Source organism: Rhinolophus sinicus, chromosome 10, assembly GCF_057876585.1.
Source record: "Rhinolophus sinicus isolate RSI-liver-muscle chromosome 10, RSI-T2T, whole genome shotgun sequence".
Classification (NCBI taxonomy): domain Eukaryota; kingdom Metazoa; phylum Chordata; class Mammalia; order Chiroptera; family Rhinolophidae; genus Rhinolophus; species Rhinolophus sinicus.
This window is the reverse complement of record NC_142510.1, coordinates 12175435-12190832: the sequence shown is the minus strand read 5'-3', so window position 1 is coordinate 12190832 and position 15398 is coordinate 12175435. Positions and strand designations below refer to the sequence as shown.

At 47.0% G+C, this 15398-nt stretch overlaps 1 protein-coding gene across 27 annotated transcripts in view; it reads left to right on the top strand.

The window, feature by feature from the left end:
* Window positions 1-15398, top strand: part of RBFOX1 (RNA binding fox-1 homolog 1) — a 2003336-nt gene that overhangs the window by 115157 nt on the left and 1872781 nt on the right. The window lies entirely within an intron of this gene.

The following is a 15398-nucleotide window of genomic DNA, read 5'->3' as shown; positions in this document are numbered from 1 at the left end:
TTTCGAGATCTGAACTCATTGCCGATAGACTGGTGTTTAATTTTTATTAAGGAATCATTCTGAAGTATGTTGGGGTGATTGTGATGTCATGATTATGTATTAAAAAGTCCTTATTTGTTAGGACATAATGTTTGGGATTTGCTTTAAAATATTCAAAGAAAACCAACTAACCAACCAACCAAGCAACTGAAGTGGGAAAGGCCGGCCGATGAAACAGAACTGTAGAAAATGGGTGGCAGTTAGAGCTGGTTGACGGCTATGTGGGAGTCTGGTAGAGATTACTCTTTTGTGTGTGTATTTGAAAATGTCCATAATGAATGTTAACAAACTGAATGCCTGTGTCACCTCCCAGGAATTAAAGGCTGAGTCCAGGTGACTGCAGATTCATGGTGGGATCAACGTCTCCATCTTTAAAATGGGTGCAATGACTCCTTTCCTCCCAAGAGCTATTGGGTGACTTCCCTGTACCGTAACTTGATGTGCTACATGCTTGGTAAGCCAGACAGAAGGTCCCTGCCCCCATGGAGCTCCTGCATTGGTGGGAGACACAGATGTTATCTAGACATTTGCCCAGGGAAGCATTTCATTGAAATGTGGTCGGTGCTGCAGAGGGAATCCACACAACGCTGTGAGAGCTTGTACCAGGGAGATTGGACCCGGATCTAGACAAAGAGCGTCACAGAGGTTTCCCTGTTTTTCCTGACATTTAAGCTGAGGCTTGGACAAGTGTGTGTGCATGTTTATATGTGAGTGTGCATGCATGTGTGTGTATGTGTGTGCACACGTGTATGTACGCGTGTGCTTGCATGTGTTGGGAAGGATGAGGACACAGAGTAACAGCGGTGCAAAGTAGGAGGCATGTTCAGAGTTGGGGGGATCAGCAGAAGGGGGGTGCGGGGAGATGTGGGGGAAAGAGGCTGAGGGCTCTGGGTCTGCTGAGTGGAGTGAGTGAGGATGCTGAGCTTTGAGGGAAAATATTTGGGACAGCTCTGGAGAGTAGCACCTTGGGAACCCCGGGCTCAGTTCTGAGAAATTGAATTTGAGTCTGATTTAAGTTAAATGTTTCAGGCATGAGTCACAGCATCCAGAGACACTATTATACCCTTCATTTCAGCAATCACAGATCTGAACCAGAGAGGCAGCCCAGATGGGTGTTGAACTCTGTACCCTGCTCTCGGCCTTTCTTCTTCTCAGCCCACATTCCAGGGCCTCAGTGACAGCTGCTATGTCGCGGGTTAAGCCCCTTCCTCAAAGCCTCTTCTTACCTTGGTGTTTGAGAATAAACTGCTTTTGGTTTTTATATTATCTCAGAGGACTCGCAGATCTCTGAGTCAGAGGAGAGAGGTTTCTGAAGTCTGGGGTTCAGCTCCCAGCTCTGCCATTTACTCACTCTGTGACCTTGGACAGATGACCTGACTGTTTGGAGCCTCAGTTTCCTCATCTGAAAAATGGGGACAATTATAGTGCCTCCCTCACAGGTGGTTGGGAGGAATTGGTGAGATAAACAGGACACGTAGTACGCCCAGTAACCATGAGTTCTTATTGGCAAAATCACTCTATTACTAACAGTTATTATTCAGCTTCCGGATTTGGACCATAAGCCATAGGTGGGGTCAGGGGCTTGGATCTTGATTTTTGTCTTCTTTGGCCGAGACTAGATCTTAGAGTAGGATAGAAAGGCAAAGAAACCAGTGTGCATTTTGAAGTCGATAAAACATTCCATTTTCCTCGTTGACCATTTGGGAATCGAAGATAAAGGAGAAAAGAATCTTTGCACTTAATCATTCCCCCAGGAGACGAACAGCACTAACATTTTAATGGCTTGACTCCTGAATCTTTCTCTTTTTTAAAATGGAATTAATCAGAGACCTTAGTCATGACGTAATCTCAGCATTGGTTCAGTCATGGATAGTTGTGTCCATCTGTCATCTGTCTTCTCATTAGAGTGAACTACTAACACGGGCATTTTTGAAGAGCCAAAGCATTTGATTATTACCTATTCTACATGGTTTGTTGTCATATTTATTTTGTTTTTCATAAGGTCATAAGAACCCATGAACCCACCACCCCAGATGAAAGCCATGCCCTTGACAATCACCTCTATTAACTATAGGGTCACTCTGTCCCGCTCCCAGCCTGGAACCTGTCACCTGGAACCATTGTTCACCATTCCATTGCTTGATTTTCTTTTCTTTTTGCTTTTTTGTATCTATGTGTATTTCTACAAAGCATATATATTTTTTCCAGTTTTCTCTATGCACATAGATAATTCTCTTTCAAAACAAAATTGAAATCATACCACATGTAGCTTTTTTTGGGGCCCTGATTAAAAAAATATTATCTCTTGAACATATCCCCTTCTCATTAAAAAGTCTCTGGAAATATAAAATGCAATGCTTGCATAATATTCCATACTTGGGTTGGACCATAATTTATTCATAATTTCCCCTTTCAGCTGGGCGTTTTTGATCGATTTTTTTCTGCTGCAAATAATGCTGTATGAACATTTGAAGGCTTCTCAGTGTATTTTATTAAATTGCTTTTAAGAAAGATTGTAAAAAAATCACTCTCAGCCTCCCCTGTGTTCCACACCCCAACACGGCTTTTTAGAAATGTTGCCAATTTGATGTGGGAAAAATGGTGTTAAACATATTTTCAATAAACATTGGCTATTTATATTTTGCTCTATGAATTCTCCATTCAGGTTCATAGCTCATTTTTCTATTGGGCATTAATGTTCTTATTGATTTGGAAGAGTTCTTTATATATTGAAGAAGATGGTCCTCATCTGTCACAGCTGTGGATATTTTCCAGGTTTGTCATTTGCCTTTCAATTTTGTTTATGATGGTTTTAAAATAGAGATGTTTGTGTATTTTTAGGTAATCAGTTTACTCCATCTCTTCGTTGGTGATTTGTTCCCCATTGATTTTGTGCTTAGAAAAGCCTTCCCTAGCTTAACATCAGCTAAAAGTTTATCTAGATTTTGTTCAAGTTTTTATGGTCAGCTTTTACATTTTAAATCCTAAATACATATGGAATTCATATTGATGTATGTATGAGGATCTAACTTGATTATAGTCTCACAAATAACCAATTTTATAGAAACCAGTTTATGAGCAGTTTTTCTTATTCCGTTGGTTTGTGATGTCTCCTTTAGCATATGATAAATGTTTCTATTTACTCTCTGGTGTGGTCCTGGGATTTCCGCGCTGTAACTTTGTCTGTCTATCAAGTCTTACACCTCATATGTGCTCAAATGGCAGCAGCTTTATGATAGGAAATCTCTTCCTGCTTTTAGTCTCTTTTTGCCATGTGTTTCTCAAGCCTTCTCAGCTGTTTCTTAATCTAGGGAATTTCAGAATCATGATCACTCCTCCCCTAAAAAAAACCCTGGAATTTTGATTGATAAGTTAATTTGGGAAGAATTAATCTTCCTATGCAGGCAAGCTTGTGTAGGTCTCGTCCATTTTTATTAGTATTTTGCTTCTCTCTCTCTCTACTGGGATGGAATCCTTACACCCTGTACACCTGAAGTTCTGGCTGGAAACAAAAGACACACTCAATTTGGGTAATTCAAAGAGAGTTTATAAGTGGACCGCAGAGGGAGACTGTAGGAAAATCATAAGGACTGGAGAGTCCTCCTGGGTTAATATCGGGAGGGCAGTTAGCACCCTTGGGCTGAAGAGGCAGAACCTGGGCGTGGGGAGTGGTGCGGAGCGGGACTCCTGGACAGGAACTGGAACACTTATTTGGGGTACCCACCTTCTAGATGGATCAGGAGGGAAGGATGCTGGAGAATAAATGCCTCCAACTCTCCCCAACCCCCGATACCCTCTGATGTTCTCCGTTGGCTAAACCCAGCTGGAAGCTGGATCCAGGGGGCCTGCTGCTGTACACACAAATCGGGTTTGCGATGGATGGAGAAGAGTGGACAGGAGGCGGGAGAGACAAATGGGAAATATTCACCCAGCAACCTTCCCTCATTCTGTATTCTTCCCCCATTGTAATGCCATCTGGTATTTGTCAGCACATCCAGGAACAATTGATGCTTAGATCTTCATTCTAGTACCCAAACATTTTGCTAACTACTTGCCTTCTTGCTAATTCTAAGAATTTTTCCAGTTGATTCCCTTGGGTGGTCCAAGTGTATAGTCATATGATCAAGTAATTATTTTGTCTTCCTGCTTCCAATGGTTGTGTCTCTTACTTCCTGTTCCTATTGCAGGCGCCAAGCCTGTCATAAAACCATATGTGGTTTTAAAGAAGCCCTTTTAAGAGGCTTAATTTCAGCTTTTGAGAGTCTTGAGAAATCTGTGGGTTGGTCTCTCTATTTCCTCTTCCCTCTTGCTTCTGCTCCCTGACTCCAACCATCCATCCAATATTCATATATTAAGTGCTAACCACACTTGAGCACTAATTCAGAGAGACAATAAGCAAATAAGCAAACAAAATGAACAATAAAAATAACAGCAGCGTTTCTCCAACTTTTGGGACTCATCCCACAGTAAGAAATTAATTTGACATTGTGTCCCAGCCTGCGTGTACACACACACACACACACACAGAAATGCACTGAAACAAAAGTTTCACTAACCCCTTACTATATGAAACGCAATGCATGAAATGTGTTCTCATGTTTTCTAATTCACTTAAAAAAAAAAAAAAAGAAAGAAAGGAAAAAGAAAAAACCCACTGGTTGCCACTCACTTAGATGATTTCATGTCTCATTCCTGGGTCCCGACTTTGCAGTTTCAAGACCACGGGGCCAATGAAATGTACTGTGCCGAGAAGTAAAACGGAAAACAACACCTGGGTTGCAACTCTAGTCAGGTGGGCTGGGAAGACACCTCTGAGGAAGGACGTCTAATGACAGGAAACCTCACTGTGATGATTGGGGGTGGGCCCGGGGTGGGGAGGGAGAAGGGTTCATCCAGAGGAAAGAGCAGATGGAAACACGCGTGCCTTGCTTTGAGTCACAGGGGGATGGCCAAAGAGGCTGCCAGTTTCTGCGCAGGAGAGAGGGAACTGAGATGACGGGAAGCTGGACAGGGTGCAGACTCTGGACGTAGGAGCAGGGGTTCTGTATATACACACATATGTTGCTTAAATACAAGACATCACAGCGAATGATGTCTTTGTGTTCCATGACTGCGTAACAAACAACCACAAACCTAGCAGCTTAAACACCCCAGATCTATCACTGTGGCCTCAGTATCTCCTGTGGGTCCGGTGTGTGGGTGTGGGTTAGCTGGATGCTCTGTTCAGGGTCTCACCAGGCTGAAATCTAGGTGTTCGCCAGGGCTGTGATTCTCTTGGGAGGCTCCGAGTCCCCTTCGAAGCTCCCTCAGGTTGTTGGCAGAATTCATTTCTTTGTGGAAGAATGATTCAGATCCCGATTTTCTTGTTTAGTGTTGTCTGGAGACAACTCTGAGCTCCTAGAGGCCACCCACACTTCCTGGCCACATAGCTTGCTATGTGCAGTTCACAACGTAGCTATTTGCTTTCTCCCCGGCCAGCAGAGGACAATCTCTCTGACTTCCTTGTTTGAAAGCGTTCACCTGATTAGGTCAGCCCCACCCAGGTTGATCTCCCTTTTGATGAACCCAGACTTTTTTGTGTTAAAGCCTTCACCTGCTTAGGCCAGGCCCATCCAGGATGACCTCTCTTTTGATGAACTCAAAGTGAGCTGATTTACTGGCCTCCTCACAGGAGTCCTATCCCATCCCATTTATGGCCCTTCCCACATTCAAGGGGAGAGGACTATACAAGGGCATGTACACTCGGGGAGGGCCAGAATCTGGGGGCTACCGGAGAATTCTGCCCACCACAAACGGGCAGGGCAGAACATCAGAAACCCTGAAGTGAGGAAGTCACCCAAGCTTCGATTCCAAGAGCAACTCTGTCTGGCACTGAGTTTAGAGTGAACCCTGTGGGAGCACAGGAATGATTTGGGAATTGTTTTTAACCTGCAACTAAAAGCATTCCTTCTAGCTTACACCTTGTATTGGAAATTCATTTCTTCTTTTATTCATTCCTTCATCGTTCATCCAATAAATATGTATTGTGCACTTCATACATGACGGGTCCTGCACTGAGGGCTGGGGGGTCCATGGGGAATTCAATCACGACTAAGGCAGAAACGGACCCTTGGTGGGGACCCTTGGTGGTGGGGAGGCAGGTTTTTATCAGGTAGCCATGGGTACAGCACCGTGAGCAGTGCTGTGAAGGTGGAGTATACCTTCCAGGAGTGTGACGTGGGGCTTTGTCCTGTGAGGCCATCAGGCTGGTCTCCCCAGGACGTCACATCTGAGGTGAGGTCGAATACAAGAGTAGTCGAGAGGGAAGGAGGGAGTGTGTTCCAGGCTCGATGACGTCTGAGCACAGGAGCAGATGCCTGTCCCAGCCGAAGCAAAACAGCCAATCTTCCTCTCCTTTCCACTTCTGTTCTATTCGGGTCTTCAAGGGATTGGGAGATGCCACATGCATGGTTGAGGGTGATCTTGACACGACCTCCTGCTTCACGTGCTAACCTCTTTCGGAAACACCCACACGGGCACACCCAGCAGTGTTGGACCGGCTATCTGGCCATCTCTTAGTCCAGTCAAGTTGACACCTAAAGTTCACTATTGCAGAGGGACAGTGGAGGGTGGGTGTGCAGGGGGGAGTCCTGGGTGTCGTAAAGCCTTTGGATTTTACCCCAGACCTGTGGGAACTGTGTAAACAGCGGGAGGATGGGATCAGATTTGCATCTGGGGAGGATCATTGCACAGGACAGCACAGGGGTTGAAAAGCTGTCACAAGTTCTGCGGAACAGTGCCTTTTTGGAAATCATGCCAGAGCTGTGAGTCCTTCTGTCTCTCTCCCCCCGTGTGGCCCCGATTGGAGCTCCGTGGGCTAATGTGTTTAACTCGGCTGCTTCTTTAGCTGCAGTGAATTATGTTTGATTTGGCTCAGATCCCTCTTTCTCGTCTCTGTTCGCCTCTCTGGCTTCCGTTTCAGGAGCGAGGTGGCATATTTTCTGCTGCTCACAGTGTTTGAACGCAAGTTCTAAAAGCACGGCAGGCTGTGGGCAGAATGGGAGGCCACTGGGGTGTGGGAAGAGTCTCTGAAATATTCCGAGGCCTTAAGCCGCAGTTTGCACTCTAATGGGAGTGGGTGTGTGCTCGTCCCGTCCCACTCAAGTCTGGTTTCAGAGGGATTTCTTTTCCTCAGGGACCATTCCCCTGGGCAGCAGGTGCTCTGCTTCCGGCTTGGGGTGGGTAGGTAAAAACCTATGGACGTCCTGTACTGTTGGAACCTCAGATAGGGCTGTGCCAAGTGTGAAGGTGGGGTGCACAGAATTCTTGCTGGACAGTCTGCAGGCAGCAAGATGGAGCGAGCAGGATCAGTGCCCCACAGAAAGCGCACGCAAGAACTGGAGTGACCTTCAGCTTAGGGAAGGATGACCAGTCCATTTACATGGCCACGGGTGGGCAGGAGGCATTGCCCTGCCTCCCTGTGCACCCTTGAGGATGGGGTATGTGTGGGGGCGGATGGACAGAGTTCGGCTGGCTCTCCACCCAGACTTCTCCCCACATGCCCGCCCCTGTCTGATCCCCTCAGAGACCCCACTGACATTCCTCTGGGTGGCAGCTCATTCCCTCTACCCTCTTCCAAGCTTGGTGACCCTTTCCGATTTGTTTTTATGGACTTTTATGTCTCAAGAGGCGTTTCCTTTCTCACAAAAAGTGCCCTCTTGCAAATCAAAAGTTTGGAGCTCCCAAATTATTGATTCTGTGGTAGCATCAGGAGCATTCTTTAAAAGTTGAAAAAAAGGGAAGAAAATGTTATCCTCTCTGTAGTCACTCAACTAATATTTATCGAGCACTTATTATGTGCCAGGTGTGTTCTAGGCACCAGGGACGTAGCAGGGAATAAAACAGACAACCTGCCCTCATGCAGGTCATATTCTAGGGAGGGGTGAGGGAAAAGCGTGCTTATCTCCTTGACCAGAGGAAGGTTCCCCAGCGAGGAGAAGAGGAACAGAAAGGCACAAATGTGACTATTTCGAGATACCGTCATGCTTCACACTAATGAACTATTTCTTGAAAAGCAACCAGAATGGCACAGTCTGAAATGCAATTCTCGCATGTTCCTGCAGGAGAAAGGCACATGCCTTTCTGTCACTTGTCACTCAAGGTCTTCAGTTATGACTTCTACTTTCATGGTCAAGTTCTTTGCCCACTCCTTCCTTTCACGAGCTCTGTGTTCCTGTCAATCACACCTGTTTAAGGACCCCCTTTAGCACGTGGACTCTGCTTTCCTGCCTCTGAGCTTTTGCTCAGTCACCCCCATCCCGGTCTAGAATACCCTCTCCTCTCCTTTTTAACTTTCTAAATTCAGTTCACTTTTCAAAACCCAACTGGAAGTACTGAAAGTGCTTGAACCTAGTTCAGAGTCAGCCAGATACAGCTGGTTTCATCAAACCATGGCTCAGCCACAGCGTGGGCCAATCCCTTGACGTCTTTGAGCCTTGATTTTTTTTCTCATCTCTAAGCTGGGTTGGTATGATGATTACGTAGACTAACTCAGCCAAGTGTTCACCACGCGACAAGCACTTATTAAATGTGAATGGTCATTGGTTCCCCCCCCCCACCCGACCCCGGGATGGGTTGAAACTTTGGGGAGATGTTGGGATGGGGTGATTGTATTTTGCATGTGGTAAGAATATGAATCTTTTGGGGCCAGAGAGCAGAAAAATGGCCCCCAAAAACGTTGATAGCCTCCTTCTTGGAAAGTGTGACTCTGTGACCTTACATGACACAGGGACTTTGCAGATGTGACTAAGTTAAGGATCTTGAGATGGGGGGATTATCCTGGATTCTCTGGGTGGGCCCAGTGAAAACCCAGAGTCTTTATAAGATTGAGGCAGGAGGGTCAGAGTCAGAGGCTGGTTGGAAGATGCTTTACTACTGGCTTAAAATGGAGGAAGGAGCCACGAGCCAAGGAATGCAGGTGGCTTCTCGAAGCTGGGAAAGGCCAGGGAACAGATTCTCCCTGAAGGCCTCCCGAGAGAATGCAACTCTGCCAACATCTCGATTTGAGCTCGGTGATTCTCATTTCGGATTTCTGACCTCCCGTGCTGTGAGCAACTTGTGTGGTTTCAAGACACTGAGTTTGCGGTGATTTGTCACAGCTCTGCTAGAAAATGCATCTTCAGGGATTCCTGCTCTTCCTTTGCTAAACTTGAAATGTGCCACGGAGGTTCTTACTACTGTCTATTCAATATCTCCAGTTAGCATGAAAGCCACAGACACTTACTTCCCTTAAGTATCGTGTGTCACCTAGACGCACAGGAATTCTTTCTCCCCCTATATCTCAGGGCGCCTGCACTCATAGAGATGTCACAGCCTGCCAGCCTGATACAGCTCGGAGGTCAAAGGCCTGGGCTCTGGACCCACATAGACCTGGGTTTGAATCCTGGGCAGGCCCCTGAATTGCTATGAGAACTTAGGGAAGTGACTACCCATCTCTCGTCTTTCGTGTCTCCATCGATGAATTAGCAACACTCACTCAGGGTTATCGTCAAGAGCACAGGAAATGATGCATGTAAAGCTCTCAGCAGCTTGCCTGGCACATAGTACATACTCAATAAATATTATTATTATTATCATTATTTTAATTCATCGTTATTGTGATTATGTGCAATTATGGGCTTGTGACTGTTACTGGGTAATTTCTGGGTTTTCAGGGGACGGTGGGTGCTGTAGTCCTAAGAAACCCTATTGCTCCCGGATTGCTGTCCCACAGGCACGGCAGGGACCAATTGGCTGTGGAGGAGCAGATTACAGTGGGACAGGCAAGATGAGGCCTGGGAGAGTTTTGAGGGGGACAGTGAGGCGGTCCAATGTGATAAGTAACACTGAGTCCTTACTGTGCCCCCGGCACTTGCTGAGGCTTTGCTGCTAATGGTGCTGAGGAGTGGGGATTAGCGTTTCCCTGTGAGAGAGGAGAGATGGGGACCAAGGAGGCTAAGCCACCTGCCCAGGGGTGGCACCTGATCGCACACCCGCCTGCCCGGCCTTGGCTCTTCGTGCTTCACATTCTCGGGGAGGATCCAGGAGTCCCGAGCTTCACTGTGAGCAAATGCAGGAATGCCCCAGGGAGAGGTGTGACCCGCCCAGGACGAGTCTTCAAGAGCTTTTCAGTAGAAACATCACAGCTCCTTTACCTTTTCAGTAGAAACATCACGGCTCCCTCACCGGAAAGAAGGTGGAGTGGAGCTGGCAGTGCCTTCCTGGCAACAGCTGTGGAGAAAGCCGCTCAGGCGTGTTTTGAAGTGAGGCTGCCCTAGGGGGTACAGAGAAGAGAGGCTGTGCTATTGATGTTTCCCGTCACGACGCTTTGTTTCTCCATTTCTGGTCCCTGAGCCTCAGGAGTCCTCAGTGCCGCTGCCAAATTGCTTCATGCTCCAGAAAACGGGGTGCCTCTTAACTAAGGAAAAAACTGGCATTTTCTACCAACAGCCCCAACTGTTGGGCATCCACAGAATTTCCCCGAGAACACCACGCTGCTCTTTCTTTCCTTTCCAGAAAGGGCTTTGCTCTTTCTCGCCTCTTTCCTGACAATCAAAGGCCTCTGTGTTGGTCTGGGGCTGAGACAGCCAATACGCTGCCCACAATATCCTCGTGGCTACTTACACTTAAATGAAGTAAAATGAAGTAAAATAAAAATTCAGCTTCTCTGTTGCAGTGGCCACATCTCAAATACTCCTTGGCCACTGCAGCTAGCCATCGGACACATAGCTTGTGGCCGCCGTGTTGGACCTCACAGATATAGGACACGTCCATCTTTGCAGACAGTTCTGGCAGCCTTGATGTAGGTCATTCATTCACTCATTCAGCTCCTATTGACTGAGTACCTGCTACACGCCAGACACCGGTCCAGGTTCTGGGCAGTAACTGGTCAACAAGAAAAGCAAATGTCCTCCTTCCAGGAGTGAACTCTGTGGCGGATGAGACGATCAATAGAAAAATAGTTGCAGAATGTGAAAAGAGTCCGGAAGGAGACCAGGAAAGGTGAAGTGATGGAGTGTGATGGGGAGTCGGGGTCACAGGTAGTCACCGGGGAGGGCCACGCAGGTCTGAGTGTTGGTTTTGGCTCACCAATCCCCTTCTGGCCCCTTGTTCCTAAAAGCTTGTGACTTCAGCCCACTTTCCGAATCCTCCGGTTGGGTGGTACCTTCTCAGAAAGCAAGGGAGTGAAGAAGGCCAGCCCCAGAATGGTGGCCTCTTCTCTGTGGGGTCATGCAACATCTAGTGACGAGATGAAGAAAATTTCCTGGTGCCCTCCTCGACATGGACACACCAGGACAAAACCAAAAGTGGTCCCTCAATGGACAATAGGCTGGGGAAGGCAGGGGGTCAGGTCTTTTCCGTGGGCCTGAGGGAAGAGCGTGTTGCCTCGTCTTAAAGAGGTGTGTATCCCAAAGCACAGACTTCTCTCCCAGTTAGCACTCAGTGGCCATGGAATTAGGGCCCAGCTTTGTATTTAAACTACTTATGCCTTCCAACAACGAGGACTGATATGTTCCTCTTTCTGCCTTCGCCTACAGCAAAAGTGGTGATATCAGTGACTTGTCATTGATGAGAGAAGATTTGTTACCTGTGACCAACAGAGTGGTGGGTTACAATGGAAATCTGTCTGTGTCTGCCTAGGGCTAGGGTCCGAGGAGGGTTTGTCAATTTTTGGGGGCCACCCAGCTGTGGTGTCTCCCATCATGGCCATGGGTTGGTGCCCAACTTCCAGAGAGCTTAGCTGAGGTGACAGGTGGGCCCCCACGGCGTTCCCCTGTACTTCCATTTGAGACAATTTTATCGTGTGTCAGATTTAGAATACTGGAATTTGAAAGGCCTTCTGGGCGTTTGTTCACTACCAGTCCAAGAGGAGAATTACTGCTTGGGTCTCGAGAATGAAGTTGGCCACTGGCTGGATGTAGTGTGGCATGAAAAGTTTGGGGGAGGTGGCTGCAATCATAATCCCAGGTGGCATTGTGCCAGAGGGAATTGCAGAGCCAGCCGGGGCCGAGACTGTAAGTTTCAGCCATGGACTATGGGTTCTGGGGTGATAATTCATGCCCGTTCTTCCTCCTTGGTGGAAACGTTCATTCTCTTCGTCTTGGAACTTTGCGTTGTTGTATGTTCACCACATGCCTGGTTGTGTGTCTTAATCCTTGTCACGGACTTGTACGGGTGGCCCCATTCACCATTGCCTGTTGTCCAAACGATTGAGCTGAAAGTCAGACATTTGAGATAATGCTTCATGGTTACACAGCGCCCGAGCCGCAGAGCTGGGATTCCAATTCTGGAGTCCAGCTCCAGGACCAACTCTCCTAATTGGGGCGCAATAGTCTCCACAGGAAACACTTGCGAGGTGACGCTCAGATCTTGGCAGGCAACTGCGCCTCGCCAGGTTTTAATACCAGTTTTCATTGCTTTTATTTTACTTGAAGTGATGTTGGGTACGTACAGTACTGATACATGTTTCCTATAAAAGTCAAAGTATTTTTACCAAAAAAAAGTGATTCTATTTAAATACAAATATGACCTAATTGCAAGTGTGTGTGGATGTGGCAAGCATAGTGACAACAGCATGAGAATGTCCACACCTCCCATTAAGAATGAGTCTCGGGGTCATGTTAGTTACAAGGCAAAGGGCGTCATAGATGGGCCCTCTGGGCATTCGTAAGGCAAAATGTCAGACACTCGTGTGTGTGTGTGTGTGTGTGTGTGTGTGTGTGTGTGTGTGTGTGTGTGTTTAGAGACCACTGTGGCAGAGCTGAGAGCTGGAATGCATGGATGGTGGAAAATAGAGGGATTTCTCTGGAACATCCTAGGAAAGGGAGGCTTGAGTGTGACTCAGCAGGGCAGGGCCAATGTTTCCCTCTTCCTGGGAAGCCCCTCTGTGCTCTTTTACGTCGAGTAAACATGAAGCCTTCACTCTGTACCAGCCACTTTGTGTTCACCATCTCGTCGCATCCTTGCAACAACCCCCTGGATACTTACGGGTTCCCATTTTACAGATGAGAACTCTGAGGTTCTGGAAAAGTGAGTCCTTTTTCTAAGTCACACAATTATGTGTGTCGGAGCCAGCGTTTCCGTGCAGGGAGCCTGACTCCAAAGCCCCTATGTGATAGCTGTTCACGAGACATGCTTATACATGCTCCGTTTCTTGTCTTTTGACCTCCGTTCTCTGATGGATCTAAGAGAGCTGTTAGTGTTCAGTTCATTTTTCTCCCTTGTTGTCTGGGCAGGAGTAATGATTTCTAAGCTCCTTCCATGCTGGACCGGAAACCTTTACTTTTGAATAATATTTCCCTGAAGTATATAATTCTTAATTGACAGTTCTTTTTTCTTTTAGCACTTAAAAAAATGTCTCTCTGTTTTCTTCTGCGTTGCATGATTTCTGTTTAGAAGTCTTCCCCAATTATCACTGTTCCCCTGCATATAATGTGTCACTTTTCTGTAGTTGTCATCAAGAGTTGCTCCTTTTTACCTCTTTTGGGGCCATGGTGTGATTGAAATTCCCTCCTTTTATTTGAGTACAGGGAGGGCCAAGAAACTTGCTTTGGCCAATGGAATATAAGCAGAAAGGTCAAGAGATGTTGCACCATTCATCATATTCTCTTTCCTGCTGCCAAGGCAAGTGGCAACAAAGTTTTACAGCTCCTAAGATTGGAGGGATAGTTGTTCTTGCAGCAGAATCCAGCCTACCCTCTCTGACCGACTGTAGCACTTTCCTTCAGATGAAATCAAGGGACTGATTTGTGGGAGACAGCCCAGTAATAAAAAGTTATTGCTTCTAAACCTAACCCACTGACAACCACAAAGATGGAGGGGGAGCCAGGAGGAAGTTATTGTAGAACAAAAGAAAACAAAAAAACAACCAACCACACAATCAGCCCTGCAGAAACCCCACAGACTCCTGCCTCGTCTTGCAAACAGCAACAGCGCTGCGGGATTACTAAAATGCATATGCCACCTGACATTAGGCAGCCTTTTGTGAACTGTTAATTAAGATTTAATCAGTCACATATTTTATTCTTACTGAATTAGAAGATTAGTGTTCACTCCTGGCAGGATTCCATTACTCCCTGTTGAAGGAAATCAATGTATCCCAATATAATTTAATAAGAAGCTGGTACCATGGTGAAAACAGGCTGGGGAGACATTACCTTGACATTTTAGGTAATTCAGTAAGTCCAGCAAAAGAGGAGTGATTGACAAAATCATTATTTCTTCCACCGAGGAGTAAAAAAGCACATTTATGACAACGAAGAAAGATTTGGGTGGCGAAAGAGCGCGGTGAGACGTAAGAATGGGGTTGACGAAGTGCCCACTCACCGCCTGTGTGTGGTGTCGGGACAAGGCTTGTCCATCAGGGAGGGGACATTCCTGGCTTGAGATGAGGAAAATGACCCCAACAGAAGGAAGGCAGACACGCATGGGCTGGTAGAAGCAGGACGCTTATTTGCAAGGTGTTTTTATGTCGGGTCTGGTGAGGAATGCCGTTGGCAGGACGTCTGCCTGGTTGGCAGCGCGGCAGGCACTTGATAAAATGTTGAATGGGTAGGTCCACCGGGGGGAACGTGTCTTCAGAGACTATTAGGTGTCCCTTTGCTAAGGTGAGTAAAATACGCAGAAATGCCCTTCAATGTGCCACATGGTCTCACTGCATTGAAACCGTTCCTTAGGCCCATCATGGCCAGTAGTTTATTTATTGGCAAACCTCGTAGATGTTATCTGTTTATGATGCTGACATTAGGGGATTATGGGAAGACGGGTGGGGTTGGATGGGTGGGCTGGGCTCTGTTGGCCCCAGGTTGTGTCTGGGAGCGAGGCAGATGGGCGCTCAGGGAGCCGTGTGGCATAGAAGGGACACCACGTGAGTGTCAGATCCCATGTGATGAAGCCAGAAGGTCATGACTCAGTGAGGCCAGGAAAGACCAAATGATGGGAGACAGGACAGAGGCCAGGAAGTGAATTCAGGAGAGATTGATTCTTGTGTTAAAATGGAGAGGGTGCTGTCAGAGGGCGCTTGGGGCTTCCCTGGGCGCAGGAAGCGGTGCCCGTTCATTACAGGTTTCATAGGATAAGTTGCTGCCCAACTCCTCATACCTCCTTCCTTCTCCTCTCCTGTTTTCCCTTCCTTTCACCTTTCTCTCACCATTCCTTCTTCCTTCCTCCCACACTGTTTACGGAGAACTTCTAGTACTGCCGTGTCTCTTTTAGCAAAGAAGAACAACCCGGTCTGTGGAAGAGACGCAAACACTGTCAATTTTACAGCATGACAAGCAAACAGCGTGGGGTGCAGGCAGTCAGGAGAGTGTTTAGCTGAGGTCTGAGTCGGGTTCGGGGCA